We start from the raw sequence: 27,276 nt of genomic DNA, 5'->3' as shown, positions 1-27,276 counted from the left end.
GGAGAGGAGGGGGAGAAAAGAAAAGAGGAGGGAGAAAAAGCCTACAGCACCCGGTATTCCCAGGCGGTCTCCCATCCAAGTACTAACCAGGCCCGACCCTGCTTAGCTTCCGAGATCAGACGAGATCGGGCGCGTTCAGGGTGGTATGGCCGTAGACGCGAGCAGCCGCGTCCGCGAGCCTCAAGAGCCTGGGCCGGGCGCCCCGGGCCGCCCGGCCGCGCAGCGCGGGCCCGGAGCTCGAGGCCTCGCGCCCTGCCGCTCTCGCCCCGCCTCCCGCCGGCCCGCGCCCCCTTCCAAAGGAACAGGGGCCGCCGCCGGCGCCAGGCACTGGCAGGCGCTCCGGCGCCGCCGGCCCGGATGGCGGGAGGGCGTCAAGGCGGCGTGGGCCGGAGACGCGGGACCCTCGAGGCTGACAGGCCGCGGGGACGTGTGTCCGACGGGGCGGCCCGACCGGCCGCGCGCGGCCCACGGGGCGCAGGGGGCGGGCCGTGCGGGGAGCGCGGGGTCCTGGCGCCCTGCTCGTGGGGCTCCGGAGTCCCGCCCTGGCGCGGGGGCTGCCGCCCTCGCGGCGCCGAGGGGCCAGGTCGTGGCGGGGATCCCCGGCCAGCCCCGCGGCAGACGGGGCAGCCGGGGCCGCGGGGGCCGCGGGCCGGTCCCCACCGCGGGCGGGCGTTTCCGCCGGCCCCAGGAAGCGGAGAAAAGCCACATCCCCACCCGCCGGGACCCCCGGCCCCGGCCCGGGCGCCGGCCGCGGCCCGACCCCGCCCAGGCGCGCTCAGGGCGCTGTGGCCGTGGACGCGGGCGGCGGCCTCCCGGAGCCCCGAGGGGGCCTGCCTAGGCGCCCCGGGGCCGACCGGCCCCGCCCCGCGCTCGCGCGCTCCCGCCGCTCTCCCCGAGCCTCGCACGTGCCGCCCCTGCCCCGCCGGGTGCCGAGCGGCCGGCCCAGGGCGCCGGGGGTCTCGTCGCGAGGGAGCGCTGACGGGCCGGCGCGGCGCCCCAAGGCAGGAGCGCGGGCATCGCGCTGGGGAGGGCGGCGGACGGGCGCCACCGTCCCCCAAGGGGCACCGACCCTGCCCCCGCCGCCCGAGGCCCGGGGGTGGGGAGGTGGGGTCGGAGTCGCCTCGACGGCTGGCGCGCCGGGATGGGCGGGCGACCCCGACCGCGGCCGCCGGGGCTCGGGGCCCGGGGCCGGGCCGGGCAGCTCCTTGTCCCGGTCGGTGGGGCTCCGGGGTCCCGGAGCAGGCCTGGCGGCCTCCCCGGCCCCGGCCTCGAGCCCCGCGGGTGGGCCGCCGGGCCGTCCCGCGGCCGAGGGAGCGGGGGCGGGGGGCGTGCGGGGGAAAGCCAACGCGGAGAGGAGGGGGAGAAAAGAAAAGAGGAGGGAGAAAAAGCCTACAGCACCCGGTATTCCCAGGCGGTCTCCCATCCAAGTACTAACCAGGCCCGACCCTGCTTAGCTTCCGAGATCAGACGAGATCGGGCGCGTTCAGGGTGGTATGGCCGTAGACGCGAGCAGCCGCGTCCGCGAGCCTCAGGAGCCTGGGCCCGGCGCCCCGGCCGCCTCGTCGCGCATCGACGCCCCGTCTGTGTCGCGCGCCCGGCGAGTCTGCGCTTTGAAACCCCGAGCCCGCCTCCCTACCGCCCCGCTTAGATCTCTTCCCAAGCGCCCGGACGTCCCCACCCCGCGTCGCACTCTCTTTCAGCACAGCTGGTAACCAACCAAGAGCCTCTCTGACTCAGGGTCAGAGGCGCGGGACGCAGCCCCCGGGAGCCCGAGGAGCCCCGCCCCCCACCGCCCCCCCCCGGCCCCCTCCCCCGGCAACCGACCCCCCCACTCCCCGGGCCGGCGCCGCGGGCCGCCGGGTCAGGCGTCAACGAGCCCCGAGCTCCGTCGCGCGCGGGCGCCGCTTTCCCTGTCACGCTCCGCCCGAGCCTCGCACCTGCCCGGGCCTCGCACCTGCCCCGCCGTCCTGGGCTCAGGTCGCCCAGGGCCAGCCCCAGGGCAGCGGGACAGGGCCGCCCAGGGACAGCTGCAGGGGGGTGGGGGGAGGAACTCTGGATGGGAAGGACGGAGAGCCAGGAGGTCAGCCACAGGCCGCCAGGGGCGCCCCCGCGCCACCCCCCCACCCCTCCCCCGCCCCAGGGGCCCCCGCGCCCGCGCACCGGGAGGGTGGGCGACCCCGACCGCCGCCCCCGGGGGCCGGGCAGCTGCTTGTCCCGGTCGGTGGGGCTCCGGGGTCCCGGAGCAGGCCTGGCGGCCTCCCCGGCCCCGGCCTCGAGCCCCGCGGGTGGGCCGCCGGACCGTCCCGCGGCCAAGGGAGCGGGGGCGGGGGGCGTGCGGGGGAAAGCCAACGCGGAGAGGAGGGGGAGAAAAGAAAAGAGGAGGGAGAAAAAGCCTACAGCACCCGGTATTCCCAGGCGGTCTCCCATCCAAGTACTAACCAGGCCCGACCCTGCTTAGCTTCCGAGATCAGACGAGATCGGGCGCGTTCAGGGTGGTATGGCCGTAGACGCGAGCAGCCGCGTCCGCGAGCCTCAAGAGCCTGGGCCGGGCGCCCCGGGCCGCCCGGCCGCGCAGCGCGGGCCCGGAGCTCGAGGCCTCGCGCCCTGCCGCTCTCGCCCCGCCTCCCGCCGGCCCGCGCCCCCTTCCAAAGGAACAGGGGCCGCCGCCGGCGCCAGGCACTGGCAGGCGCTCCGGCGCCGCCGGCCCGGATGGCGGGAGGGCGTCAAGGCGGCGTGGGCCGGAGACGCGGGACCCTCGAGGCTGACAGGCCGCGGGGACGTGTGTCCGACGGGGCGGCCCGACCGGCCGCGCGCGGCCCACGGGGCGCAGGGGGCGGGCCGTGCGGGGAGCGCGGGGTCCTGGCGCCCTGCTCGTGGGGCTCCGGAGTCCCGCCCTGGCGCGGGGGCTGCCGCCCTCGCGGCGCCGAGGGGCCAGGTCGTGGCGGGGATCCCCGGCCAGCCCCGCGGCAGACGGGGCAGCCGGGGCCGCGGGGGCCGCGGGGGCCGCGGGCCGGTCCCCACCGCGGGCGGGCGTTTCCGCCGGCCCCAGGAAGCGGAGAAAAGCCACATCCCCACCCGCCGGGACCCCCGGCCCCGGCCCGGGCGCCGGCCGCGGCCCGACCCCGCCCAGGCGCGCTCAGGGCGCTGTGGCCGTGGACGCGGGCGGCGGCCTCCCGGAGCCCCGAGGGGGCCTGCCTAGGCGCCCCGGGGCCGACCGGCCCCGCCCCGCGCTCGCGCGCTCCCGCCGCTCTCCCCGAGCCTCGCACGTGCCGCCCCTGCCCCGCCGGGTGCCGAGCGGCCGGCCCAGGGCGCCGGGGGTCTCGTCGCGAGGGAGCGCTGACGGGCCGGCGCGGCGCCCCAAGGCAGGAGCGCGGGCATCGCGCTGGGGAGGGCGGCGGACGGGCGCCACCGTCCCCCAAGGGGCACCGACCCTGCCCCCGCCGCCCGAGGCCCGGGGGTGGGGAGGTGGGGTCGGAGTCGCCTCGACGGCTGGCGCGCCGGGATGGGCGGGCGACCCCGACCGCGGCCGCCGGGGCTCGGGGCCCGGGGCCGGGCCGGGCAGCTCCTTGTCCCGGTCGGTGGGGCTCCGGGGTCCCGGAGCAGGCCTGGCGGCCTCCCCGGCCCCGGCCTCGAGCCCCGCGGGTGGGCCGCCGGGCCGTCCCGCGGCCGAGGGAGCGGGGGCGGGGGGCGTGCGGGGGAAAGCCAACGCGGAGAGGAGGGGGAGAAAAGAAAAGAGGAGGGAGAAAAAGCCTACAGCACCCGGTATTCCCAGGCGGTCTCCCATCCAAGTACTAACCAGGCCCGACCCTGCTTAGCTTCCGAGATCAGACGAGATCGGGCGCGTTCAGGGTGGTATGGCCGTAGACGCGAGCAGCCGCGTCCGCGAGCCTCAGGAGCCTGGGCCCGGCGCCCCGGCCGCCTCGTCGCGCATCGACGCCCCGTCTGTGTCGCGCGCCCGGCGAGTCTGCGCTTTGAAACCCCGAGCCCGGCTCCCTACCGCCCCGCTTAGATCTCTTCCCAAGCGCCCGGACGTCCCCACCCCGCGTCGCACTCTCTTTCAGCACAGCTGGTAACCAACCAAGAGCCTCTCTGACTCAGGGTCAGAGGCGCGGGACGCAGCCCCCGGGAGCCCGAGGAGCCCCGCCCCCCACCGCCCCCCCCCGGCCCCCTCCCCCGGCAACCGACCCCCCACTCCCCGGGCCGGCGCCGCGGGCCGCCGGGTCAGGCGTCAACGTGCCCCGAGCTCCGTCGCGCGCGGGCGCCGCTTTCCCTGTCACGCTCCGCCCGAGCCTCGCACCTGCCCGGGCCTCGCACCTGCCCCGCCGTCCTGGGCTCAGGTCGCCCAGGGCCAGCCCCAGGGCAGCGGGACAGGGCCGCCCAGGGACAGCTGCAGGGGGGTGGGGGGAGGAACTCTGGATGGGAAGGACGGAGAGCCAGGAGGTCAGCCACAGGCCGCCAGGGGCGCCCCCGCGCCACCCCCCCACCCCTCCCCCGCCCCAGGGGCCCCCGCGCCCGCGCACCGGGAGGGTGGGCGACCCCGACCGCCGCCCCCGGGGGCCGGGCAGCTGCTTGTCCCGGTCGGTGGGGCTCCGGGGTCCCGGAGCAGGCCTGGCGGCCTCCCCGGCCCCGGCCTCGAGCCCCGCGGGTGGGCCGCCGGACCGTCCCGCGGCCGAGGGAGCGGGGGCGGGGGGCGTGCGGGGGAAAGCCAACGCGGAGAGGAGGGGGAGAAAAGAAAAGAGGAGGGAGAAAAAGCCTACAGCACCCGGTATTCCCAGGCGGTCTCCCATCCAAGTACTAACCAGGCCCGACCCTGCTTAGCTTCCGAGATCAGACGAGATCGGGCGCGTTCAGGGTGGTATGGCCGTAGACGCGAGCAGCCGCGTCCGCGAGCCTCAAGAGCCTGGGCCGGGCGCCCCGGGCCGCCCGGCCGCGCAGCGCGGGCCCGGAGCTCGAGGCCTCGCGCCCTGCCGCTCTCGCCCCGCCTCCCGCCGGCCCGCGCCCCCTTCCAAAGGAACAGGGGCCGCCGCCGGCGCCAGGCACTGGCAGGCGCTCCGGCGCCGCCGGCCCGGATGGCGGGAGGGCGTCAAGGCGGCGTGGGCCGGAGACGCGGGACCCTCGAGGCTGACAGGCCGCGGGGACGTGTGTCCGACGGGGCGGCCCGACCGGCCGCGCGCGGCCCACGGGGCGCAGGGGGCGGGCCGTGCGGGGAGCGCGGGGTCCTGGCGCCCTGCTCGTGGGGCTCCGGAGTCCCGCCCTGGCGCGGGGGCTGCCGCCCTCGCGGCGCCGAGGGGCCAGGTCGTGGCGGGGATCCCCGGCCAGCCCCGCGGCAGACGGGGCAGCCGGGGCCGCGGGGGCCGCGGGGGCCGCGGGCCGGTCCCCACCGCGGGCGGGCGTTTCCGCCGGCCCCAGGAAGCGGAGAAAAGCCACATCCCCACCCGCCGGGACCCCCGGCCCCGGCCCGGGCGCCGGCCGCGGCCCGACCCCGCCCAGGCGCGCTCAGGGCGCTGTGGCCGTGGACGCGGGCGGCGGCCTCCCGGAGCCCCGAGGGGGCCTGCCTAGGCGCCCCGGGGCCGACCGGCCCCGCCCCGCGCTCGCGCGCTCCCGCCGCTCTCCCCGAGCCTCGCACGTGCCGCCCCTGCCCCGCCGGGTGCCGAGCGGCCGGCCCAGGGCGCCGGGGGTCTCGTCGCGAGGGAGCGCTGACGGGCCGGCGCGGCGCCCCAAGGCAGGAGCGCGGGCATCGCGCTGGGGAGGGCGGCGGACGGGCGCCACCGTCCCCCAAGGGGCACCGACCCTGCCCCCGCCGCCCGAGGCCCGGGGGTGGGGAGGTGGGGTCGGAGTCGCCTCGACGGCTGGCGCGCCGGGATGGGCGGGCGACCCCGACCGCGGCCGCCGGGGCTCGGGGCCCGGGGCCGGGCCGGGCAGCTCCTTGTCCCGGTCGGTGGGGCTCCGGGGTCCCGGAGCAGGCCTGGCGGCCTCCCCGGCCCCGGCCTCGAGCCCCGCGGGTGGGCCGCCGGGCCGTCCCGCGGCCGAGGGAGCGGGGGCGGGGGGCGTGCGGGGGAAAGCCAACGCGGAGAGGAGGGGGAGAAAAGAAAAGAGGAGGGAGAAAAAGCCTACAGCACCCGGTATTCCCAGGCGGTCTCCCATCCAAGTACTAACCAGGCCCGACCCTGCTTAGCTTCCGAGATCAGACGAGATCGGGCGCGTTCAGGGTGGTATGGCCGTAGACGCGAGCAGCCGCGTCCGCGAGCCTCAGGAGCCTGGGCCCGGCGCCCCGGCCGCCTCGTCGCGCATCGACGCCCCGTCTGTGTCGCGCGCCCGGCGAGTCTGCGCTTTGAAACCCCGAGCCCGCCTCCCTACCGCCCCGCTTAGATCTCTTCCCAAGCGCCCGGACGTCCCCACCCCGCGTCGCACTCTCTTTCAGCACAGCTGGTAACCAACCAAGAGCCTCTCTGACTCAGGGTCAGAGGCGCGGGACGCAGCCCCCGGGAGCCCGAGGAGCCCCGCCCCCCACCGCCCCCCCCCGGCCCCCTCCCCCGGCAACCGACCCCCCACTCCCCGGGCCGGCGCCGCGGGCCGCCGGGTCAGGCGTCAACGAGCCCCGAGCTCCGTCGCGCGCGGGCGCCGCTTTCCCTGTCACGCTCCGCCCGAGCCTCGCACCTGCCCGGGCCTCGCACCTGCCCCCGCCGTCCTGGGCTCAGGTCGCCCAGGGCCAGCCCCAGGGCAGCGGGACAGGGCCGCCCAGGGACAGCTGCAGGGGGGTGGGGGGAGGAACTCTGGATGGGAAGGACGGAGAGCCAGGAGGTCAGCCACAGGCCGCCAGGGGCGCCCCCGCGCCACCCCCCCCACCCCTCCCCCGCCCCAGGGGCCCCCGCGCCCGCGCACCGGGAGGGTGGGCGACCCCGACCGCCGCCCCCGGGGGCCGGGCAGCTGCTTGTCCCGGTCGGTGGGGCTCCGGGGTCCCGGAGCAGGCCTGGCGGCCTCCCCGGCCCCGGCCTCGAGCCCCGCGGGTGGGCCGCCGGACCGTCCCGCGGCCGAGGGAGCGGGGGCGGGGGGCGTGCGGGGGAAAGCCAACGCGGAGAGGAGGGGGAGAAAAGAAAAGAGGAGGGAGAAAAAGCCTACAGCACCCGGTATTCCCAGGCGGTCTCCCATCCAAGTACTAACCAGGCCCGACCCTGCTTAGCTTCCGAGATCAGACGAGATCGGGCGCGTTCAGGGTGGTATGGCCGTAGACGCGAGCAGCCGCGTCCGCGAGCCTCAAGAGCCTGGGCCGGGCGCCCCGGGCCGCCCGGCCGCGCAGCGCGGGCCCGGAGCTCGAGGCCTCGCGCCCTGCCGCTCTCGCCCCGCCTCCCGCCGGCCCGCGCCCCCTTCCAAAGGAACAGGGGCCGCCGCCGGCGCCAGGCACTGGCAGGCGCTCCGGCGCCGCCGGCCCGGATGGCGGGAGGGCGTCAAGGCGGCGTGGGCCGGAGACGCGGGACCCTCGAGGCTGACAGGCCGCGGGGACGTGTGTCCGACGGGGCGGCCCGACCGGCCGCGCGCGGCCCACGGGGCGCAGGGGGCGGGCCGTGCGGGGAGCGCGGGGTCCTGGCGCCCTGCTCGTGGGGCTCCGGAGTCCCGCCCTGGCGCGGGGGCTGCCGCCCTCGCGGCGCCGAGGGGCCAGGTCGTGGCGGGGATCCCCGGCCAGCCCCGCGGCAGACGGGGCAGCCGGGGCCGCGGGGGCCGCGGGGGCCGCGGGCCGGTCCCCACCGCGGGCGGGCGTTTCCGCCGGCCCCAGGAAGCGGAGAAAAGCCACATCCCCACCCGCCGGGACCCCCGGCCCCGGCCCGGGCGCCGGCCGCGGCCCGACCCCGCCCAGGCGCGCTCAGGGCGCTGTGGCCGTGGACGCGGGCGGCGGCCTCCCGGAGCCCCGAGGGGGCCTGCCTAGGCGCCCCGGGGCCGACCGGCCCCGCCCCGCGCTCGCGCGCTCCCGCCGCTCTCCCCGAGCCTCGCACGTGCCGCCCCTGCCCCGCCGGGTGCCGAGCGGCCGGCCCAGGGCGCCGGGGGTCTCGTCGCGAGGGAGCGCTGACGGGCCGGCGCGGCGCCCCAAGGCAGGAGCGCGGGCATCGCGCTGGGGAGGGCGGCGGACGGGCGCCACCGTCCCCCAAGGGGCACCGACCCTGCCCCCGCCGCCCGAGGCCCGGGGGTGGGGAGGTGGGGTCGGAGTCGCCTCGACGGCTGGCGCGCCGGGATGGGCGGGCGACCCCGACCGCGGCCGCCGGGGCTCGGGGCCCGGGGCCGGGCCGGGCAGCTCCTTGTCCCGGTCGGTGGGGCTCCGGGGTCCCGGAGCAGGCCTGGCGGCCTCCCCGGCCCCGGCCTCGAGCCCCGCGGGTGGGCCGCCGGGCCGTCCCGCGGCCGAGGGAGCGGGGGCGGGGGGCGTGCGGGGGAAAGCCAACGCGGAGAGGAGGGGGAGAAAAGAAAAGAGGAGGGAGAAAAAGCCTACAGCACCCGGTATTCCCAGGCGGTCTCCCATCCAAGTACTAACCAGGCCCGACCCTGCTTAGCTTCCGAGATCAGACGAGATCGGGCGCGTTCAGGGTGGTATGGCCGTAGACGCGAGCAGCCGCGTCCGCGAGCCTCAGGAGCCTGGGCCCGGCGCCCCGGCCGCCTCGTCGCGCATCGACGCCCCGTCTGTGTCGCGCGCCCGGCGAGTCTGCGCTTTGAAACCCCGAGCCCGCCTCCCTACCGCCCCGCTTAGATCTCTTCCCAAGCGCCCTGACGTCCCCACCCCGCGTCGCACTCTCTTTCAGCACAGCGGGTAACCAACCAAGAGCCTCTCTGACTCAGGGTCAGAGGCGCGGGACGCAGCCCCCGGGAGCCCGAGGAGCCCCGCCCCCCCCCGCCCCCCCCCCCCGGCCCCCTCCCCCGGCAACCGACCCCCCACTCCCCGGGCCGGCGCCGCGGGCCGCCGGGTCAGGCGTCAACGAGCCCCGAGCTCCGTCGCGCGCGGGCGCCGCTTTCCCTGTCACGCTCCGCCCGAGCCTCGCACCTGCCCGGGCCTCGCACCTGCCCCGCCGTCCTGGGCTCAGGTCGCCCAGGGCCAGCCCCAGGGCAGCGGGACAGGGCCGCCCAGGGACAGCTGCAGGGGGGTGGGGGGAGGAACTCTGGATGGGAAGGACGGAGAGCCAGGAGGTCAGCCACAGGCCGCCAGGGGCGCCCCCGCGCCACCCCCCCCACCCCTCCCCCGCCCCAGGGGCCCCCGCGCCCGCGCACCGGGAGGGTGGGCGACCCCGACCGCCGCCCCCGGGGGCCGGGCAGCTGCTTGTCCCGGTCGGTGGGGCTCCGGGGTCCCGGAGCAGGCCTGGCGGCCTCCCCGGCCCCGGCCTCGAGCCCCGCGGGTGGGCCGCCGGACCGTCCCGCGGCCAAGGGAGCGGGGGCGGGGGGCGTGCGGGGGAAAGCCAACGCGGAGAGGAGGGGGAGAAAAGAAAAGAGGAGGGAGAAAAAGCCTACAGCACCCGGTATTCCCAGGCGGTCTCCCATCCAAGTACTAACCAGGCCCGACCCTGCTTAGCTTCCGAGATCAGACGAGATCGGGCGCGTTCAGGGTGGTATGGCCGTAGACGCGAGCAGCCGCGTCCGCGAGCCTCAAGAGCCTGGGCCGGGCGCCCCGGGCCGCCCGGCCGCGCAGCGCGGGCCCGGAGCTCGAGGCCTCGCGCCCTGCCGCTCTCGCCCCGCCTCCCGCCGGCCCGCGCCCCCTTCCAAAGGAACAGGGGCCGCCGCCGGCGCCAGGCACTGGCAGGCGCTCCGGCGCCGCCGGCCCGGATGGCGGGAGGGCGTCAAGGCGGCGTGGGCCGGAGACGCGGGACCCTCGAGGCTGACAGGCCGCGGGGACGTGTGTCCGACGGGGCGGCCCGACCGGCCGCGCGCGGCCCACGGGGCGCAGGGGGCGGGCCGTGCGGGGAGCGCGGGGTCCTGGCGCCCTGCTCGTGGGGCTCCGGAGTCCCGCCCTGGCGCGGGGGCTGCCGCCCTCGCGGCGCCGAGGGGCCAGGTCGTGGCGGGGATCCCCGGCCAGCCCCGCGGCAGACGGGGCAGCCGGGGCCGCGGGGGCCGCGGGGGCCGCGGGCCGGTCCCCACCGCGGGCGGGCGTTTCCGCCGGCCCCAGGAAGCGGAGAAAAGCCACATCCCCACCCGCCGGGACCCCCGGCCCCGGCCCGGGCGCCGGCCGCGGCCCGACCCCGCCCAGGCGCGCTCAGGGCGCTGTGGCCGTGGACGCGGGCGGCGGCCTCCCGGAGCCCCGAGGGGGCCTGCCTAGGCGCCCCGGGGCCGACCGGCCCCGCCCCGCGCTCGCGCGCTCCCGCCGCTCTCCCCGAGCCTCGCACGTGCCGCCCCTGCCCCGCCGGGTGCCGAGCGGCCGGCCCAGGGCGCCGGGGGTCTCGTCGCGAGGGAGCGCTGACGGGCCGGCGCGGCGCCCCAAGGCAGGAGCGCGGGCATCGCGCTGGGGAGGGCGGCGGACGGGCGCCACCGTCCCCCAAGGGGCACCGACCCTGCCCCCGCCGCCCGAGGCCCGGGGGTGGGGAGGTGGGGTCGGAGTCGCCTCGACGGCTGGCGCGCCGGGATGGGCGGGCGACCCCGACCGCGGCCGCCGGGGCTCGGGGCCCGGGGCCGGGCCGGGCAGCTCCTTGTCCCGGTCGGTGGGGCTCCGGGGTCCCGGAGCAGGCCTGGCGGCCTCCCCGGCCCCGGCCTCGAGCCCCGCGGGTGGGCCGCCGGGCCGTCCCGCGGCCGAGGGAGCGGGGGCGGGGGGCGTGCGGGGGAAAGCCAACGCGGAGAGGAGGGGGAGAAAAGAAAAGAGGAGGGAGAAAAAGCCTACAGCACCCGGTATTCCCAGGCGGTCTCCCATCCAAGTACTAACCAGGCCCGACCCTGCTTAGCTTCCGAGATCAGACGAGATCGGGCGCGTTCAGGGTGGTATGGCCGTAGACGCGAGCAGCCGCGTCCGCGAGCCTCAGGAGCCTGGGCCCGGCGCCCCGGCCGCCTCGTCGCGCATCGACGCCCCGTCTGTGTCGCGCGCCCGGCGAGTCTGCGCTTTGAAACCCCGAGCCCGCCTCCCTACCGCCCCGCTTAGATCTCTTCCCAAGCGCCCTGACGTCCCCACCCCGCGTCGCACTCTCTTTCAGCACAGCGGGTAACCAACCAAGAGCCTCTCTGACTCAGGGTCAGAGGCGCGGGACGCAGCCCCCGGGAGCCCGAGGAGCCCCGCCCCCCACCGCCCCCCCCCGGCCCCCCCCCCCCGGCAACCGACCCCCCACTCCCCGGGCCGGCGCCGCGGGCCGCCGGGTCAGGCGTCAACGAGCCCCGAGCTCCGTCGCGCGCGGGCGCCGCTTTCCCTGTCACGCTCCGCCCGAGCCTCGCACCTGCCCGGGCCTCGCACCTGCCCCGCCGTCCTGGGCTCAGGTCGCCCAGGGCCAGCCCCAGGGCAGCGGGACAGGGCCGCCCAGGGACAGCTGCAGGGGGGTGGGGGGAGGAACTCTGGATGGGAAGGACGGAGAGCCAGGAGGTCAGCCACAGGCCGCCAGGGGCGCCCCCGCGCCACCCCCCCACCCCTCCCCCGCCCCAGGGGCCCCCGCGCCCGCGCACCGGGAGGGTGGGCGACCCCGACCGCCGCCCCCGGGGGCCGGGCAGCTGCTTGTCCCGGTCGGTGGGGCTCCGGGGTCCCGGAGCAGGCCTGGCGGCCTCCCCGGCCCCGGCCTCGAGCCCCGCGGGTGGGCCGCCGGACCGTCCCGCGGCCGAGGGAGCGGGGGCGGGGGGCGTGCGGGGGAAAGCCAACGCGGAGAGGAGGGGGAGAAAAGAAAAGAGGAGGGAGAAAAAGCCTACAGCACCCGGTATTCCCAGGCGGTCTCCCATCCAAGTACTAACCAGGCCCGACCCTGCTTAGCTTCCGAGATCAGACGAGATCGGGCGCGTTCAGGGTGGTATGGCCGTAGACGCGAGCAGCCGCGTCCGCGAGCCTCAAGAGCCTGGGCCGGGCGCCCCGGGCCGCCCGGCCGCGCAGCGCGGGCCCGGAGCTCGAGGCCTCGCGCCCTGCCGCTCTCGCCCCGCCTCCCGCCGGCCCGCGCCCCCTTCCAAAGGAACAGGGGCCGCCGCCGGCGCCAGGCACTGGCAGGCGCTCCGGCGCCGCCGGCCCGGATGGCGGGAGGGCGTCAAGGCGGCGTGGGCCGGAGACGCGGGACCCTCGAGGCTGACAGGCCGCGGGGACGTGTGTCCGACGGGGCGGCCCGACCGGCCGCGCGCGGCCCACGGGGCGCAGGGGGCGGGCCGTGCGGGGAGCGCGGGGTCCTGGCGCCCTGCTCGTGGGGCTCCGGAGTCCCGCCCTGGCGCGGGGGCTGCCGCCCTCGCGGCGCCGAGGGGCCAGGTCGTGGCGGGGATCCCCGGCCAGCCCCGCGGCAGACGGGGCAGCCGGGGCCGCGGGGGCCGCGGGGGCCGCGGGCCGGTCCCCACCGCGGGCGGGCGTTTCCGCCGGCCCCAGGAAGCGGAGAAAAGCCACATCCCCACCCGCCGGGACCCCCGGCCCCGGCCCGGGCGCCGGCCGCGGCCCGACCCCGCCCAGGCGCGCTCAGGGCGCTGTGGCCGTGGACGCGGGCGGCGGCCTCCCGGAGCCCCGAGGGGGCCTGCCTAGGCGCCCCGGGGCCGACCGGCCCCGCCCCGCGCTCGCGCGCTCCCGCCGCTCTCCCCGAGCCTCGCACGTGCCGCCCCTGCCCCGCCGGGTGCCGAGCGGCCGGCCCAGGGCGCCGGGGGTCTCGTCGCGAGGGAGCGCTGACGGGCCGGCGCGGCGCCCCAAGGCAGGAGCGCGGGCATCGCGCTGGGGAGGGCGGCGGACGGGCGCCACCGTCCCCCAAGGGGCACCGACCCTGCCCCCGCCGCCCGAGGCCCGGGGGTGGGGAGGTGGGGTCGGAGTCGCCTCGACGGCTGGCGCGCCGGGATGGGCGGGCGACCCCGACCGCGGCCGCCGGGGCTCGGGGCCCGGGGCCGGGCCGGGCAGCTCCTTGTCCCGGTCGGTGGGGCTCCGGGGTCCCGGAGCAGGCCTGGCGGCCTCCCCGGCCCCGGCCTCGAGCCCCGCGGGTGGGCCGCCGGGCCGTCCCGCGGCCGAGGGAGCGGGGGCGGGGGGCGTGCGGGGGAAAGCCAACGCGGAGAGGAGGGGGAGAAAAGAAAAGAGGAGGGAGAAAAAGCCTACAGCACCCGGTATTCCCAGGCGGTCTCCCATCCAAGTACTAACCAGGCCCGACCCTGCTTAGCTTCCGAGATCAGACGAGATCGGGCGCGTTCAGGGTGGTATGGCCGTAGACGCGAGCAGCCGCGTCCGCGAGCCTCAGGAGCCTGGGCCCGGCGCCCCGGCCGCCTCGTCGCGCATCGACGCCCCGTCTGTGTCGCGCGCCCGGCGAGTCTGCGCTTTGAAACCCCGAGCCCGCCTCCCTACCGCCCCGCTTAGATCTCTTCCCAAGCGCCCGGACGTCCCCACCCCGCGTCGCACTCTCTTTCAGCACAGCTGGTAACCAACCAAGAGCCTCTCTGACTCAGGGTCAGAGGCGCGGGACGCAGCCCCCGGGAGCCCGAGGAGCCCCGCCCCCCACCGCCCCCCCCCCGGCCCCCTCCCCCGGCAACCGACCCCCCACTCCCCGGGCCGGCGCCGCGGGCCGCCGGGTCAGGCGTCAACGAGCCCCGAGCTCCGTCGCGCGCGGGCGCCGCTTTCCCTGTCACGCTCCGCCCGAGCCTCGCACCTGCCCGGGCCTCGCACCTGCCCCGCCGTCCTGGGCTCAGGTCGCCCAGGGCCAGCCCCAGGGCAGCGGGACAGGGCCGCCCAGGGACAGCTGCAGGGGGGTGGGGGGAGGAACTCTGGATGGGAAGGACGGAGAGCCAGGAGGTCAGCCACAGGCCGCCAGGGGCGCCCCCGCGCCACCCCCCCACCCCTCCCCCGCCCCAGGGGCCCCCGCGCCCGCGCACCGGGAGGGTGGGCGACCCCGACCGCCGCCCCCGGGGGCCGGGCAGCTGCTTGTCCCGGTCGGTGGGGCTCCGGGGTCCCGGAGCAGGCCTGGCGGCCTCCCCGGCCCCGGCCTCGAGCCCCGCGGGTGGGCCGCCGGACCGTCCCGCGGCCAAGGGAGCGGGGGCGGGGGGCGTGCGGGGGAAAGCCAACGCGGAGAGGAGGGGGAGAAAAGAAAAGAGGAGGGAGAAAAAGCCTACAGCACCCGGTATTCCCAGGCGGTCTCCCATCCAAGTACTAACCAGGCCCGACCCTGCTTAGCTTCCGAGATCAGACGAGATCGGGCGCGTTCAGGGTGGTATGGCCGTAGACGCGAGCAGCCGCGTCCGCGAGCCTCAAGAGCCTGGGCCGGGCGCCCCGGGCCGCCCGGCCGCGCAGCGCGGGCCCGGAGCTCGAGGCCTCGCGCCCTGCCGCTCTCGCCCCGCCTCCCGCCGGCCCGCGCCCCCTTCCAAAGGAACAGGGGCCGCCGCCGGCGCCAGGCACTGGCAGGCGCTCCGGCGCCGCCGGCCCGGATGGCGGGAGGGCGTCAAGGCGGCGTGGGCCGGAGACGCGGGACCCTCGAGGCTGACAGGCCGCGGGGACGTGTGTCCGACGGGGCGGCCCGACCGGCCGCGCGCGGCCCACGGGGCGCAGGGGGCGGGCCGTGCGGGGAGCGCGGGGTCCTGGCGCCCTGCTCGTGGGGCTCCGGAGTCCCGCCCTGGCGCGGGGGCTGCCGCCCTCGCGGCGCCGAGGGGCCAGGTCGTGGCGGGGATCCCCGGCCAGCCCCGCGGCAGACGGGGCAGCCGGGGCCGCGGGGGCCGCGGGGGCCGCGGGCCGGTCCCCACCGCGGGCGGGCGTTTCCGCCGGCCCCAGGAAGCGGAGAAAAGCCACATCCCCACCCGCCGGGACCCCCGGCCCCGGCCCGGGCGCCGGCCGCGGCCCGACCCCGCCCAGGCGCGCTCAGGGCGCTGTGGCCGTGGACGCGGGCGGCGGCCTCCCGGAGCCCCGAGGGGGCCTGCCTAGGCGCCCCGGGGCCGACCGGCCCCGCCCCGCGCTCGCGCGCTCCCGCCGCTCTCCCCGAGCCTCGCACGTGCCGCCCCTGCCCCGCCGGGTGCCGAGCGGCCGGCCCAGGGCGCCGGGGGTCTCGTCGCGAGGGAGCGCTGACGGGCCGGCGCGGCGCCCCAAGGCAGGAGCGCGGGCATCGCGCTGGGGAGGGCGGCGGACGGGCGCCACCGTCCCCCAAGGGGCACCGACCCTGCCCCCGCCGCCCGAGGCCCGGGGGTGGGGAGGTGGGGTCGGAGTCGCCTCGACGGCTGGCGCGCCGGGATGGGCGGGCGACCCCGACCGCGGCCGCCGGGGCTCGGGGCCCGGGGCCGGGCCGGGCAGCTCCTTGTCCCGGTCGGTGGGGCTCCGGGGTCCCGGAGCAGGCCTGGCGGCCTCCCCGGCCCCGGCCTCGAGCCCCGCGGGTGGGCCGCCGGGCCGTCCCGCGGCCGAGGGAGCGGGGGCGGGGGGCGTGCGGGGGAAAGCCAACGCGGAGAGGAGGGGGAGAAAAGAAAAGAGGAGGGAGAAAAAGCCTACAGCACCCGGTATTCCCAGGCGGTCTCCCATCCAAGTACTAACCAGGCCCGACCCTGCTTAGCTTCCGAGATCAGACGAGATCGGGCGCGTTCAGGGTGGTATGGCCGTAGACGCGAGCAGCCGCGTCCGCGAGCCTCAGGAGCCTGGGCCCGGCGCCCCGGCCGCCTCGTCGCGCATCGACGCCCCGTCTGTGTCGCGCGCCCGGCGAGTCTGCGCTTTGAAACCCCGAGCCCGCCTCCCTACCGCCCCGCTTAGATCTCTTCCCAAGCGCCCTGACGTCCCCACCCCGCGTCGCACTCTCTTTCAGCACAGCGGGTAACCAACCAAGAGCCTCTCTGACTCAGGGTCAGAGGCGCGGGACGCAGCCCCCGGGAGCCCGAGGAGCCCCGCCCCCCACCGCCCCCCCCCCGGCCCCCTCCCCCGGCAACCGACCCCCCCACTCCCCGGGCCGGCGCCGCGGGCCGCCGGGTCAGGCGTCAACGAGCCCCGAGCTCCGTCGCGCGCGGGCGCCGCTTTCCCTGTCACGCTCCGCCCGAGCCTCGCACCTGCCCGGGCCTCGCACCTGCCCCGCCGTCCTGGGCTCAGGTCGCCCAGGGCCAGCCCCAGGGCAGCGGGACAGGGCCGCCCAGGGACAGCTGCAGGGGGGTGGGGGGAGGAACTCTGGATGGGAAGGACGGAGAGCCAGGAGGTCAGCCACAGGCCGCCAGGGGCGCCCCCGCGCCACCCCCCCACCCCTCCCCCGCCCCAGGGGCCCCCGCGCCCGCGCACCGGGAGGGTGGGCGACCCCGACCGCCGCCCCCGGGGGCCGGGCAGCTGCTTGTCCCGGTCGGTGGGGCTCCGGGGTCCCGGAGCAGGCCTGGCGGCCTCCCCGGCCCCGGCCTCGAGCCCCGCGGGTGGGCCGCCGGACCGTCCCGCGGCCGAGGGAGCGGGGGCGGGGGGCGTGCGGGGGAAAGCCAACGCGGAGAGGAGGGGGAGAAAAGAAAAGAGGAGGGAGAAAAAGCCTACAGCACCCGGTATTCCCAGGCGGTCTCCCATCCAAGTACTAACCAGGCCCGACCCTGCTTAGCTTCCGAGATCAGACGAGATCGGGCGCGTTCAGGGTGGTATGGCCGTAGACGCGAGCAGCCGCGTCCGCGAGCCTCAAGAGCCTGGGCCGGGCGCCCCGGGCCGCCCGGCCGCGCAGCGCGGGCCCGGAGCTCGAGGCCTCGCGCCCTGCCGCTCTCGCCCCGCCTCCCGCCGGCCCGCGCCCCCTTCCAAAGGAACAGGGGCCGCCGCCGGCGCCAGGCACTGGCAGGCGCTCCGGCGCCGCCGGCCCGGATGGCGGGAGGGCGTCAAGGCGGCGTGGGCCGGAGACGCGGGACCCTCGAGGCTGACAGGCCGCGGGGACGTGTGTCCGACGGGGCGGCCCGACCGGCCGCGCGCGGCCCACGGGGCGCAGGGGGCGGGCCGTGCGGGGAGCGCGGGGTCCTGGCGCCCTGCTCGTGGGGCTCCGGAGTCCCGCCCTGGCGCGGGGGCTGCCGCCCTCGCGGCGCCGAGGGGCCAGGTCGTGGCGGGGATCCCCGGCCAGCCCCGCGGCAGACGGGGCAGCCGGGGCCGCGGGGGCCGCGGGGGCCGCGGGCCGGTCCCCACCGCGGGCGGGCGTTTCCGCCGGCCCCAGGAAGCGGAGAAAAGCCACATCCCCACCCGCCGGGACCCCCGGCCCCGGCCCGGGCGCCGGCCGCGGCCCGACCCCGCCCAGGCGCGCTCAGGGCGCTGTGGCCGTGGACGCGGGCGGCGGCCTCCCGGAGCCCCGAGGGGGCCTGCCTAGGCGCCCCGGGGCCGACCGGCCCCGCCCCGCGCTCGCGCGCTCCCGCCGCTCTCCCCGAGCCTCGCACGTGCCGCCCCTGCCCCGCCGGGTGCCGAGCGGCCGGCCCAGGGCGCCGGGGGTCTCGTCGCGAGGGAGCGCTGACGGGCCGGCGCGGCGCCCCAAGGCAGGAGCGCGGGCATCGCGCTGGGGAGGGCGGCGGACGGGCGCCACCGTCCCCCAAGGGGCACCGACCCTGCCCCCGCCGCCCGAGGCCCGGGGGTGGGGAGGTGGGGTCGGAGTCGCCTCGACGGCTGGCGCGCCGGGATGGGCGGGCGACCCCGACCGCGGCCGCCGGGGCTCGGGGCCCGGGGCCGGGCCGGGCAGCTCCTTGTCCCGGTCGGTGGGGCTCCGGGGTCCCGGAGCAGGCCTGGCGGCCTCCCCGGCCCCGGCCTCGAGCCCCGCGGGTGGGCCGCCGGGCCGTCCCGCGGCCGAGGGAGCGGGGGCGGGGGGCGTGCGGGGGAAAGCCAACGCGGAGAGGAGGGGGAGAAAAGAAAAGAGGAGGGAGAAAAAGCCTACAGCACCCGGTATTCCCAGGCGGTCTCCCATCCAAGTACTAACCAGGCCCGACCCTGCTTAGCTTCCGAGATCAGACGAGATCGGGCGCGTTCAGGGTGGTATGGCCGTAGACGCGAGCAGCCGCGTCCGCGAGCCTCAGGAGCCTGGGCCCGGCGCCCCGGCCGCCTCGTCGCGCATCGACGCCCCGTCTGTGTCGCGCGCCCGGCGAGTCTGCGCTTTGAAACCCCGAGCCCGCCTCCCTACCGCCCCGCTTAGATCTCTTCCCAAGCGCCCTGACGTCCCCACCCCGCGTCGCACTCTCTTTCAGCACAGCGGGTAACCAACCAAGAGCCTCTCTGACTCAGGGTCAGAGGCGCGGGACGCAGCCCCCGGGAGCCCGAGGAGCCCCGCCCCCCACCGCCCCCCCCCCGGCCCCCTCCCCCGGCAACCGACCCCCCACTCCCCGGGCCGGCGCCGCGGGCCGCCGGGTCAGGCGTCAACGAGCCCCGAGCTCCGTCGCGCGCGGGCGCCGCTTTCCCTGTCACGCTCCGCCCGAGCCTCGCACCTGCCCGGGCCTCGCACCTGCCCCGCCGTCCTGGGCTCAGGTCGCCCAGGGCCAGCCCCAGGGCAGCGGGACAGGGCCGCCCAGGGACAGCTGCAGGGGGGTGGGGGGAGGAACTCTGGATGGGAAGGACGGAGAGCCAGGAGGTCAGCCACAGGCCGCCAGGGGCGCCCCCGCGCCACCCCCCCCACCCCTCCCCCGCCCCAGGGGCCCCCGCGCCCGCGCACCGGGAGGGTGGGCGACCCCGACCGCCGCCCCCGGGGGCCGGGCAGCTGCTTGTCCCGGTCGGTGGGGCTCCGGGGTCCCGGAGCAGGCCTGGCGGCCTCCCCGGCCCCGGCCTCGAGCCCCGCGGGTGGGCCGCCGGACCGTCCCGCGGCCAAGGGAGCGGGGGCGGGGGGCGTGCGGGGGAAAGCCAACGCGGAGAGGAGGGGGAGAAAAGAAAAGAGGAGGGAGAAAAAGCCTACAGCACCCGGTATTCCCAGGCGGTCTCCCATCCAAGTACTAACCAGGCCCGACCCTGCTTAGCTTCCGAGATCAGACGAGATCGGGCGCGTTCAGGGTGGTATGGCCGTAGACGCGAGCAGCCGCGTCCGCGAGCCTCAAGAGCCTGGGCCGGGCGCCCCGGGCCGCCCGGCCGCGCAGCGCGGGCCCGGAGCTCGAGGCCTCGCGCCCTGCCGCTCTCGCCCCGCCTCCCGCCGGCCCGCGCCCCCTTCCAAAGGAACAGGGGCCGCCGCCGGCGCCAGGCACTGGCAGGCGCTCCGGCGCCGCCGGCCCGGATGGCGGGAGGGCGTCAAGGCGGCGTGGGCCGGAGACGCGGGACCCTCGAGGCTGACAGGCCGCGGGGACGTGTGTCCGACGGGGCGGCCCGACCGGCCGCGCGCGGCCCACGGGGCGCAGGGGGCGGGCCGTGCGGGGAGCGCGGGGTCCTGGCGCCCTGCTCGTGGGGCTCCGGAGTCCCGCCCTGGCGCGGGGGCTGCCGCCCTCGCGGCGCCGAGGGGCCAGGTCGTGGCGGGGATCCCCGGCCAGCCCCGCGGCAGACGGGGCAGCCGGGGCCGCGGGGGCCGCGGGGGCCGCGGGCCGGTCCCCACCGCGGGCGGGCGTTTCCGCCGGCCCCAGGAAGCGGAGAAAAGCCACATCCCCACCCGCCGGGACCCCCGGCCCCGGCCCGGGCGCCGGCCGCGGCCCGACCCCGCCCAGGCGCGCTCAGGGCGCTGTGGCCGTGGACGCGGGCGGCGGCCTCCCGGAGCCCCGAGGGGGCCTGCCTAGGCGCCCCGGGGCCGACCGGCCCCGCCCCGCGCTCGCGCGCTCCCGCCGCTCTCCCCGAGCCTCGCACGTGCCGCCCCTGCCCCGCCGGGTGCCGAGCGGCCGGCCCAGGGCGCCGGGGGTCTCGTCGCGAGGGAGCGCTGACGGGCCGGCGCGGCGCCCCAAGGCAGGAGCGCGGGCATCGCGCTGGGGAGGGCGGCGGACGGGCGCCACCGTCCCCCAAGGGGCACCGACCCTGCCCCCGCCGCCCGAGGCCCGGGGGTGGGGAGGTGGGGTCGGAGTCGCCTCGACGGCTGGCGCGCCGGGATGGGCGGGCGACCCCGACCGCGGCCGCCGGGGCTCGGGGCCCGGGGCCGGGCCGGGCAGCTCCTTGTCCCGGTCGGTGGGGCTCCGGGGTCCCGGAGCAGGCCTGGCGGCCTCCCCGGCCCCGGCCTCGAGCCCCGCGGGTGGGCCGCCGGGCCGTCCCGCGGCCGAGGGAGCGGGGGCGGGGGGGCGTGCGGGGGAAAGCCAACGCGGAGAGGAGGGGGAGAAAAGAAAAGAGGAGGGAGAAAAAGCCTACAGCACCCGGTATTCCCAGGCGGTCTCCCATCCAAGTACTAACCAGGCCCGACCCTGCTTAGCTTCCGAGATCAGACGAGATCGGGCGCGTTCAGGGTGGTATGGCCGTAGACGCGAGCAGCCGCGTCCGCGAGCCTCAGGAGCCTGGGCCCGGCGCCCCGGCCGCCTCGTCGCGCATCGACGCCCCGTCTGTGTCGCGCGCCCGGCGAGTCTGCGCTTTGAAACCCCGAGCCCGCCTCCCTACCGCCCCGCTTAGATCTCTTCCCAAGCGCCCTGACGTCCCCACCCCGCGTCGCACTCTCTTTCAGCACAGCGGGTAACCAACCAAGAGCCTCTCTGACTCAGGGTCAGAGGCGCGGGACGCAGCCCCCGGGAGCCCGAGGAGCCCCGCCCCCCACCGCCCCCACGCCCACACCCCCCCCCCCCCGGGCAACGGACCCCCCACTCCCCGGGCCGGCGCCGCGGGCCGCCGGGTCAGGCGTCAACGTGCCCCGAGCTCCGTCGCGCGCGGGCGCCGCTTTCCCTGTCACGCTCCGCCCGAGCCTCGCACCTGCCCGGGCCTCGCACCTGCCCCGCCGTCCTGGGCTCAGGTCGCCCAGGGCCAGCCCCAGGGCAGCGGGACAGGGCCGCCCAGGGACAGCTGCAGGGGGGTGGGGGGAGGAACTCTGGATGGGAAGGACGGAGAGCCAGGAGGTCAGCCACAGGCCGCCAGGGGCGCCCCCGCGCCACCCCCCCCACCCCTCCCCCGCCCCAGGGGCCCCCGCGCCCGCGCACCGGGAGGGTGGGCGACCCCGACCGCCGCCCCCGGGGGCCGGGCAGCTGCTTGTCCCGGTCGGTGGGGCTCCGGGGTCCCGGAGCAGGCCTGGCGGCCTCCCCGGCCCCGGCCTCGAGCCCCGCGGGTGGGCCGCCGGACCGTCCCGCGGCCAAGGGAGCGGGGGCGGGGGGCGTGCGGGGGAAAGCCAACGCGGAGAGGAGGGGGAGAAAAGAAAAGAGGAGGGAGAAAAAGCCTACAGCACCCGGTATTCCCAGGCGGTCTCCCATCCAAGTACTAACCAGGCCCGACCCTGCTTAGCTTCCGAGATCAGACGAGATCGGGCGCGTTCAGGGTGGTATGGCCGTAGACGCGAGCAGCCGCGTCCGCGAGCCTCAAGAGCCTGGGCCGGGCGCCCCGGGCCGCCCGGCCGCGCAGCGCGGGCCCGGAGCTCGAGGCCTCGCGCCCTGCCGCTCTCGCCCCGCCTCCCGCCGGCCCGCGCCCCCTTCCAAAGGAACAGGGGCCGCCGCCGGCGCCAGGCACTGGCAGGCGCTCCGGCGCCGCCGGCCCGGATGGCGGGAGGGCGTCAAGGCGGCGTGGGCCGGAGACGCGGGACCCTCGAGGCTGACAGGCCGCGGGGACGTGTGTCCGACGGGGCGGCCCGACCGGCCGCGCGCGGCCCACGGGGCGCAGGGGGCGGGCCGTGCGGGGAGCGCGGGGTCCTGGCGCCCTGCTCGTGGGGCTCCGGAGTCCCGCCCTGGCGCGGGGGCTGCCGCCCTCGCGGCGCCGAGGGGCCAGGTCGTGGCGGGGATCCCCGGCCAGCCCCGCGGCAGACGGGGCAGCCGGGGCCGCGGGGGCCGCGGGCCGGTCCCCACCGCGGGCGGGCGTTTCCGCCGGCCCCAGGAAGCGGAGAAAAGCCACATCCCCACCCGCCGGGACCCCCGGCCCCGGCCCGGGCGCCGGCCGCGGCCCGACCCCGCCCAGGCGCGCTCAGGGCGCTGTGGCCGTGGACGCGGGCGGCGGCCTCCCGGAGCCCCGAGGGGGCCTGCCTAGGCGCCCCGGGGCCGACCGGCCCCGCCCCGCGCTCGCGCGCTCCCGCCGCTCTCCCCGAGCCTCGCACGTGCCGCCCCTGCCCCGCCGGGTGCCGAGCGGCCGGCCCAGGGCGCCGGGGGGTCTCGTCGCGAGGGAGCGCTGACGGGCCGGCGCGGCGCCCCAAGGCAGGAGCGCGGGCATCGCGCTGGGGAGGGCGGCGGACGGGCGCCACCGTCCCCCAAGGGGCACCGACCCTGCCCCCGCCGCCCGAGGCCCGGGGGTGGGGAGGTGGGGTCGGAGTCGCCTCGACGGCTGGCGCGCCGGGATGGGCGGGCGACCCCGACCGCGGCCGCCGGGGCTCGGGGCCCGGGGCCGGGCCGGGCAGCTCCTTGTCCCGGTCGGTGGGGCTCCGGGGTCCCGGAGCAGGCCTGGCGGCCTCCCCGGCCCCGGCCTCGAGCCCCGCGGGTGGGCCGCCGGGCCGTCCCGCGGCCGAGGGAGCGGGGGCGGGGGGCGTGCGGGGGAAAGCCAACGCGGAGAGGAGGGGGAGAAAAGAAAAGAGGAGGGAGAAAAAGCCTACAGCACCCGGTATTCCCAGGCGGTCTCCCATCCAAGTACTAACCAGGCCCGACCCTGCTTAGCTTCCGAGATCAGACGAGATCGGGCGCGTTCAGGGTGGTATGGCCGTAGACGCGAGCAGCCGCGTCCGCGAGCCTCAGGAGCCTGGGCCCGGCGCCCCGGCCGCCTCGTCGCGCATCGACGCCCCGTCTGTGTCGCGCGCCCGGCGAGTCTGCGCTTTGAAACCCCGAGCCCGCCTCCCTACCGCCCCGCTTAGATCTCTTCCCAAGCGCCCTGACGTCCCCACCCCGCGTCGCACTCTCTTTCAGCACAGCGGGTAACCAACCAAGAGCCTCTCTGACTCAGGGTCAGAGGCGCGGGACGCAGCCCCCGGGAGCCCGAGGAGCCCCGCCCCCCACCGCCCCCCCCCCCGGCCCCCTCCCCCGGCAACCGACCCCCCACTCCCCGGGCCGGCGCCGCGGGCCGCCGGGTCAGGCGTCAACGTGCCCCGAGCTCCGTCGCGCGCGGGCGCCGCTTTCCCTGTCACGCTCCGCCCGAGCCTCGCACCTGCCCGGGCCTCGCACCTGCCCCGCCGTCCTGGGCTCAGGTCGCCCAGGGCCAGCCCCAGGGCAGCGGGACAGGGCCGCCCAGGGACAGCTGCAGGGGGGTGGGGGGAGGAACTCTGGATGGGAAGGACGGAGAGCCAGGAGGTCAGCCACAGGCCGCCAGGGGCGCCCCCGCGCCACCCCCCCCACCCCTCCCCCGCCCCAGGGGCCCCCGCGCCCGCGCACCGGGAGGGTGGGCGACCCCGACCGCCGCCCCCCGGGGGCCGGGCAGCTGCTTGTCCCGGTCGGTGGGGCTCCGGGGTCCCGGAGCAGGCCTGGCGGCCTCCCCGGCCCCGGCCTCGAGCCCCGCGGGTGGGCCGCCGGACCGTCCCGCGGCCGAGGGAGCGGGGGCGGGGGGGCGTGCGGGGGAAAGCCAACGCGGAGAGGAGGGGGAGAAAAGAAAAGAGGAGGGAGAAAAAGCCTACAGCACCCGGTATTCCCAGGCGGTCTCCCATCCAAGTACTAACCAGGCCCGACCCTGCTTAGCTTCCGAGATCAGACGAGATCGGGCGCGTTCAGGGTGGTATGGCCGTAGACGCGAGCAGCCGCGTCCGCGAGCCTCAAGAGCCTGGGCCGGGCGCCCCGGGCCGCCCGGCCGCGCAGCGCGGGCCCGGAGCTCGAGGCCTCGCGCCCTGCCGCTCTCGCCCCGCCTCCCGCCGGCCCGCGCCCCCTTCCAAAGGAACAGGGGCCGCCGCCGGCGCCAGGCACTGGCAGGCGCTCCGGCGCCGCCGGCCCGGATGGCGGGAGGGCGTCAAGGCGGCGTGGGCCGGAGACGCGGGACCCTCGAGGCTGACAGGCCGCGGGGGACGTGTGTCCGACGGGGCGGCCCGACCGGCCGCGCGCGGCCCACGGGGCGCAGGGGGCGGGCCGTGCGGGGAGCGCGGGGTCCTGGCGCCCTGCTCGTGGGGCTCCGGAGTCCCGCCCTGGCGCGGGGGCTGCCGCCCTCGCGGCGCCGAGGGGCCAGGTCGTGGCGGGGATCCCCGGCCAGCCCCGCGGCAGACGGGGCAGCCGGGGCCGCGGGGGCCGCGGGGGCCGCGGGCCGGTCCCCACCGCGGGCGGGCGTTTCCGCCGGCCCCAGGAAGCGGAGAAAAGCCACATCCCCACCCGCCGGGACCCCCGGCCCCGGCCCGGGCGCCGGCCGCGGCCCGACCCCGCCCAGGCGCGCTCAGGGCGCTGTGGCCGTGGACGCGGGCGGCGGCCTCCCGGAGCCCCGAGGGGGCCTGCCTAGGCGCCCCGGGGCCGACCGGCCCCGCCCCGCGCTCGCGCGCTCCCGCCGCTCTCCCCGAGCCTCGCACGTGCCGCCCCTGCCCCGCCGGGTGCCGAGCGGCCGGCCCAGGGCGCCGGGGGTCTCGTCGCGAGGGAGCGCTGACGGGCCGGCGCGGCGCCCCAAGGCAGGAGCGCGGGCATCGCGCTGGGGAGGGCGGCGGACGGGCGCCACCGTCCCCCAAGGGGCACCGACCCTGCCCCCGCCGCCCGAGGCCCGGGGGTGGGGAGGTGGGGTCGGAGTCGCCTCGACGGCTGGCGCGCCGGGATGGGCGGGCGACCCCGACCGCGGCCGCCGGGGCTCGGGGCCCGGGGCCGGGCCGGGCAGCTCCTTGTCCCGGTCGGTGGGGCTCCGGGGTCCCGGAGCAGGCCTGGCGGCCTCCCCGGCCCCGGCCTCGAGCCCCGCGGGTGGGCCGCCGGGCCGTCCCGCGGCCGAGGGAGCGGGGGCGGGGGGCGTGCGGGGGAAAGCCAACGCGGAGAGGAGGGGGAGAAAAGAAAAGAGGAGGGAGAAAAAGCCTACAGCACCCGGTATTCCCAGGCGGTCTCCCATCCAAGTACTAACCAGGCCCGACCCTGCTTAGCTTCCGAGATCAGACGAGATCGGGCGCGTTCAGGGTGGTATGGCCGTAGACGCGAGCAGCCGCGTCCGCGAGCCTCAGGAGCCTGGGCCCGGCGCCCCGGCCGCCTCGTCGCGCATCGACGCCCCGTCTGTGTCGCGCGCCCGGCGAGTCTGCGCTTTGAAACCCCGAGCCCGCCTCCCTACCGCCCCGCTTAGATCTCTTCCCAAGCGCCCTGACGTCCCCACCCCGCGTCGCACTCTCTTTCAGCACAGCGGGTAACCAACCAAGAGCCTCTCTGACTCAGGGTCAGAGGCGCGGGACGCAGCCCCCGGGAGCCCGAGGAGCCCCGCCCCCCACCGCCCCCCCCCGGCCCCCTCCCCCGGCAACCGACCCCCCCACTCCCCGGGCCGGCGCCGCGGGCCGCCGGGTCAGGCGTCAACGTGCCCCGAGCTCCGTCGCGCGCGGGCGCCGCTTTCCCTGTCACGCTCCGCCCGAGCCTCGCACCTGCCCGGGCCTCGCACCTGCCCCGCCGTCCTGGGCTCAGGTCGCCCAGGGCCAGCCCCAGGGCAGCGGGACAGGGCCGCCCAGGGACAGCTGCAGGGGGGTGGGGGGAGGAACTCTGGATGGGAAGGACGGAGAGCCAGGAGGTCAGCCACAGGCCGCCAGGGGCGCCCCCGCGCCACCCCCCCCCACCCCTCCCCCGCCCCAGGGGCCCCCGCGCCCGCGCACCGGGAGGGTGGGCGACCCCGACCGCCGCCCCCGGGGGCCGGGCAGCTGCTTGTCCCGGTCGGTGGGGCTCCGGGGTCCCGGAGCAGGCCTGGCGGCCTCCCCGGCCCCGGCCTCGAGCCCCGCGGGTGGGCCGCCGGACCGTCCCGCGGCCGAGGGAGCGGGGGCGGGGGGGCGTGCGGGGGAAAGCCAACGCGGAGAGGAGGGGGAGAAAAGAAAAGAGGAGGGAGAAAAAGCCTACAGCACCCGGTATTCCCAGGCGGTCTCCCATCCAAGTACTAACCAGGCCCGACCCTGCTTAGCTTCCGAGATCAGACGAGATCGGGCGCGTTCAGGGTGGTATGGCCGTAGACGCGAGCAGCCGCGTCCGCGAGCCTCAGGAGCCTGGGCCCGGCGCCCCGGGCCGCCCGGCCGCGCAGCGCGGGCCCGGAGCTCGAGGCCTCGCGCCCTGCCGCTCTCGCCCCGCCTCCCGCCGGCCCGCGCCCCCTTCCAAAGGAACAGGGGCCGCCGCCGGCGCCAGGCACTGGCAGGCGCTCCGGCGCCGCCGGCCCGGATGGCGGGAGGGCGTCAAGGCGGCGTGGGCCGGAGACGCGGGACCCTCGAGGCTGACAGGCCGCGGGGACGTGTGTCCGACGGGGCGGCCCGACCGGCCGCGCGCGGCCCACGGGGCGCGACCGCCGCCCCCGTGGGCGGGGCAGCTCCTTGTCCGGGTCGGTGGTGCTCCGGGGTCCCGAAGCAGGCCTGGTGGCCTCCGCCCCAACGCGTGCGGCTGGCATGCGCCCCGTCCCCGAATTTTGGTGTATTCTCTTGCAACCCGTGTCTTTGCGATATCCTTGTGTCTCGGGTTAGCTTGGCCCGTGGTATGTAGAGGAGAGTGGCGCCTCCACCGCAACCCGGTCTTGACCCCTGCCGGTGGCTTCCTGTTGTGTTTTGGCAGGAAGGTCGCTCTGCTCAGGTGTGAGAGAGAGAGAGAAGCGTCAGAACAGCCTGTTATCCCAGGCGGTTTTCCCTCACAAGTACTATCCAGTCTCTATTTATCTTCCGAAATCCAACGATTTTAAGCCCTCCTATCGTGGTATGGTGGTAGACGCATACGTGGTCTTTGGAAGCTTCAAGAAAGGGTTAGGTTCTTTGGGTCGCCCGTCTTGGCAGCTCGGCCAGTTGATCTCTTTTGGCCCCCGCGTTTCGCATGTTGGTCTCCTTCGTGCGCTCTTCAGGAGCTTGGCTCCTGCTCTGGTTGCCATCTGCTCATATTACGATGTTTTGGGCCAGTGTTCCACAGTTCCCGAGTGAACTTAAAGGAGCGGAGGTGTGAGTTCCCAGAGGATGGCTGCGGTTCTCTAATGTGACCCATGGTGCTGCTGAGGCCGGAGACCTCTGTGACGAGCTGTCTTGTTGGCCCGTGTGAACTCGCGTGGCCAGCGTCAGTGTGTAGAGACTTGCCAGCCTTTTCAGCAAGAGGTACCTGGGGCAGCAGGAAGACAAAGGACAGCCCCCT

At 78.4% G+C, this 27,276-nt stretch overlaps 23 non-coding genes across 23 annotated transcripts; all 23 read right to left on the bottom strand.

Annotated features, from left to right (window-relative positions):
* Nucleotides 1-38: 38 nt before the first annotated feature.
* LOC129061333 (5S ribosomal RNA) lies at nt 39-157 on the bottom strand. The gene has a single exon (XR_008528163.1). It is a non-coding gene; the product is annotated as a 5S ribosomal RNA (ribosomal RNA).
* Nucleotides 158-1,386: 1,229 nt separating this feature from the next.
* On the bottom strand, nt 1,387-1,505 carry LOC129061332 (5S ribosomal RNA). The gene has a single exon (XR_008528162.1). It is a non-coding gene; the product is annotated as a 5S ribosomal RNA (ribosomal RNA).
* An 885-nt stretch (nt 1,506-2,390) lies between these two features.
* LOC129061331 (5S ribosomal RNA) lies at nt 2,391-2,509 on the bottom strand. Its single transcript, XR_008528161.1, has one exon. It is a non-coding gene; the product is annotated as a 5S ribosomal RNA (ribosomal RNA).
* Nucleotides 2,510-3,747: 1,238 nt separating this feature from the next.
* Nucleotides 3,748-3,866, bottom strand: LOC129061330 (5S ribosomal RNA). Its single transcript, XR_008528160.1, has one exon. It is a non-coding gene; the product is annotated as a 5S ribosomal RNA (ribosomal RNA).
* Nucleotides 3,867-4,750: 884 nt separating this feature from the next.
* Nucleotides 4,751-4,869, bottom strand: LOC129061329 (5S ribosomal RNA). Its single transcript, XR_008528159.1, has one exon. It is a non-coding gene; the product is annotated as a 5S ribosomal RNA (ribosomal RNA).
* A 1,238-nt stretch (nt 4,870-6,107) lies between these two features.
* Nucleotides 6,108-6,226, bottom strand: LOC129061328 (5S ribosomal RNA). The gene has a single exon (XR_008528158.1). It is a non-coding gene; the product is annotated as a 5S ribosomal RNA (ribosomal RNA).
* An 886-nt stretch (nt 6,227-7,112) lies between these two features.
* On the bottom strand, nt 7,113-7,231 carry LOC129061327 (5S ribosomal RNA). The gene has a single exon (XR_008528157.1). It is a non-coding gene; the product is annotated as a 5S ribosomal RNA (ribosomal RNA).
* A 1,238-nt stretch (nt 7,232-8,469) lies between these two features.
* On the bottom strand, nt 8,470-8,588 carry LOC129061326 (5S ribosomal RNA). The gene has a single exon (XR_008528156.1). It is a non-coding gene; the product is annotated as a 5S ribosomal RNA (ribosomal RNA).
* Nucleotides 8,589-9,476: 888 nt separating this feature from the next.
* Nucleotides 9,477-9,595, bottom strand: LOC129061324 (5S ribosomal RNA). The gene has a single exon (XR_008528154.1). It is a non-coding gene; the product is annotated as a 5S ribosomal RNA (ribosomal RNA).
* Nucleotides 9,596-10,833: 1,238 nt separating this feature from the next.
* LOC129061323 (5S ribosomal RNA) lies at nt 10,834-10,952 on the bottom strand. Its single transcript, XR_008528153.1, has one exon. It is a non-coding gene; the product is annotated as a 5S ribosomal RNA (ribosomal RNA).
* An 885-nt stretch (nt 10,953-11,837) lies between these two features.
* LOC129061322 (5S ribosomal RNA) lies at nt 11,838-11,956 on the bottom strand. Its single transcript, XR_008528152.1, has one exon. It is a non-coding gene; the product is annotated as a 5S ribosomal RNA (ribosomal RNA).
* Nucleotides 11,957-13,194: 1,238 nt separating this feature from the next.
* Nucleotides 13,195-13,313, bottom strand: LOC129061320 (5S ribosomal RNA). The gene has a single exon (XR_008528151.1). It is a non-coding gene; the product is annotated as a 5S ribosomal RNA (ribosomal RNA).
* Nucleotides 13,314-14,198: 885 nt separating this feature from the next.
* LOC129061319 (5S ribosomal RNA) lies at nt 14,199-14,317 on the bottom strand. The gene has a single exon (XR_008528150.1). It is a non-coding gene; the product is annotated as a 5S ribosomal RNA (ribosomal RNA).
* Nucleotides 14,318-15,555: 1,238 nt separating this feature from the next.
* On the bottom strand, nt 15,556-15,674 carry LOC129061318 (5S ribosomal RNA). The gene has a single exon (XR_008528149.1). It is a non-coding gene; the product is annotated as a 5S ribosomal RNA (ribosomal RNA).
* An 886-nt stretch (nt 15,675-16,560) lies between these two features.
* LOC129061317 (5S ribosomal RNA) lies at nt 16,561-16,679 on the bottom strand. Its single transcript, XR_008528148.1, has one exon. It is a non-coding gene; the product is annotated as a 5S ribosomal RNA (ribosomal RNA).
* Nucleotides 16,680-17,917: 1,238 nt separating this feature from the next.
* On the bottom strand, nt 17,918-18,036 carry LOC129061316 (5S ribosomal RNA). The gene has a single exon (XR_008528147.1). It is a non-coding gene; the product is annotated as a 5S ribosomal RNA (ribosomal RNA).
* Nucleotides 18,037-18,922: 886 nt separating this feature from the next.
* Nucleotides 18,923-19,041, bottom strand: LOC129061313 (5S ribosomal RNA). The gene has a single exon (XR_008528144.1). It is a non-coding gene; the product is annotated as a 5S ribosomal RNA (ribosomal RNA).
* A 1,239-nt stretch (nt 19,042-20,280) lies between these two features.
* LOC129061301 (5S ribosomal RNA) lies at nt 20,281-20,399 on the bottom strand. The gene has a single exon (XR_008528133.1). It is a non-coding gene; the product is annotated as a 5S ribosomal RNA (ribosomal RNA).
* Nucleotides 20,400-21,290: 891 nt separating this feature from the next.
* LOC129061355 (5S ribosomal RNA) lies at nt 21,291-21,409 on the bottom strand. The gene has a single exon (XR_008528184.1). It is a non-coding gene; the product is annotated as a 5S ribosomal RNA (ribosomal RNA).
* A 1,230-nt stretch (nt 21,410-22,639) lies between these two features.
* LOC129061344 (5S ribosomal RNA) lies at nt 22,640-22,758 on the bottom strand. Its single transcript, XR_008528173.1, has one exon. It is a non-coding gene; the product is annotated as a 5S ribosomal RNA (ribosomal RNA).
* An 889-nt stretch (nt 22,759-23,647) lies between these two features.
* LOC129061336 (5S ribosomal RNA) lies at nt 23,648-23,766 on the bottom strand. The gene has a single exon (XR_008528166.1). It is a non-coding gene; the product is annotated as a 5S ribosomal RNA (ribosomal RNA).
* A 1,239-nt stretch (nt 23,767-25,005) lies between these two features.
* Nucleotides 25,006-25,124, bottom strand: LOC129061325 (5S ribosomal RNA). Its single transcript, XR_008528155.1, has one exon. It is a non-coding gene; the product is annotated as a 5S ribosomal RNA (ribosomal RNA).
* Nucleotides 25,125-26,012: 888 nt separating this feature from the next.
* Nucleotides 26,013-26,131, bottom strand: LOC129061295 (5S ribosomal RNA). Its single transcript, XR_008528127.1, has one exon. It is a non-coding gene; the product is annotated as a 5S ribosomal RNA (ribosomal RNA).
* Between the last annotated feature and the right edge of the window lie 1,145 nt (nt 26,132-27,276).

The sequence above is a fragment of the Pteronotus mesoamericanus genome, unplaced genomic scaffold (genome assembly GCF_021234165.1).
Source record: "Pteronotus mesoamericanus isolate MK-2021 breed Mesoamerican mustached bat unplaced genomic scaffold, CSHL_Meso_final scaffold_582, whole genome shotgun sequence".
Classification (NCBI taxonomy): domain Eukaryota; kingdom Metazoa; phylum Chordata; class Mammalia; order Chiroptera; family Mormoopidae; genus Pteronotus; species Pteronotus mesoamericanus.
This window is presented reverse-complemented; position numbering and strand designations above follow the sequence as displayed.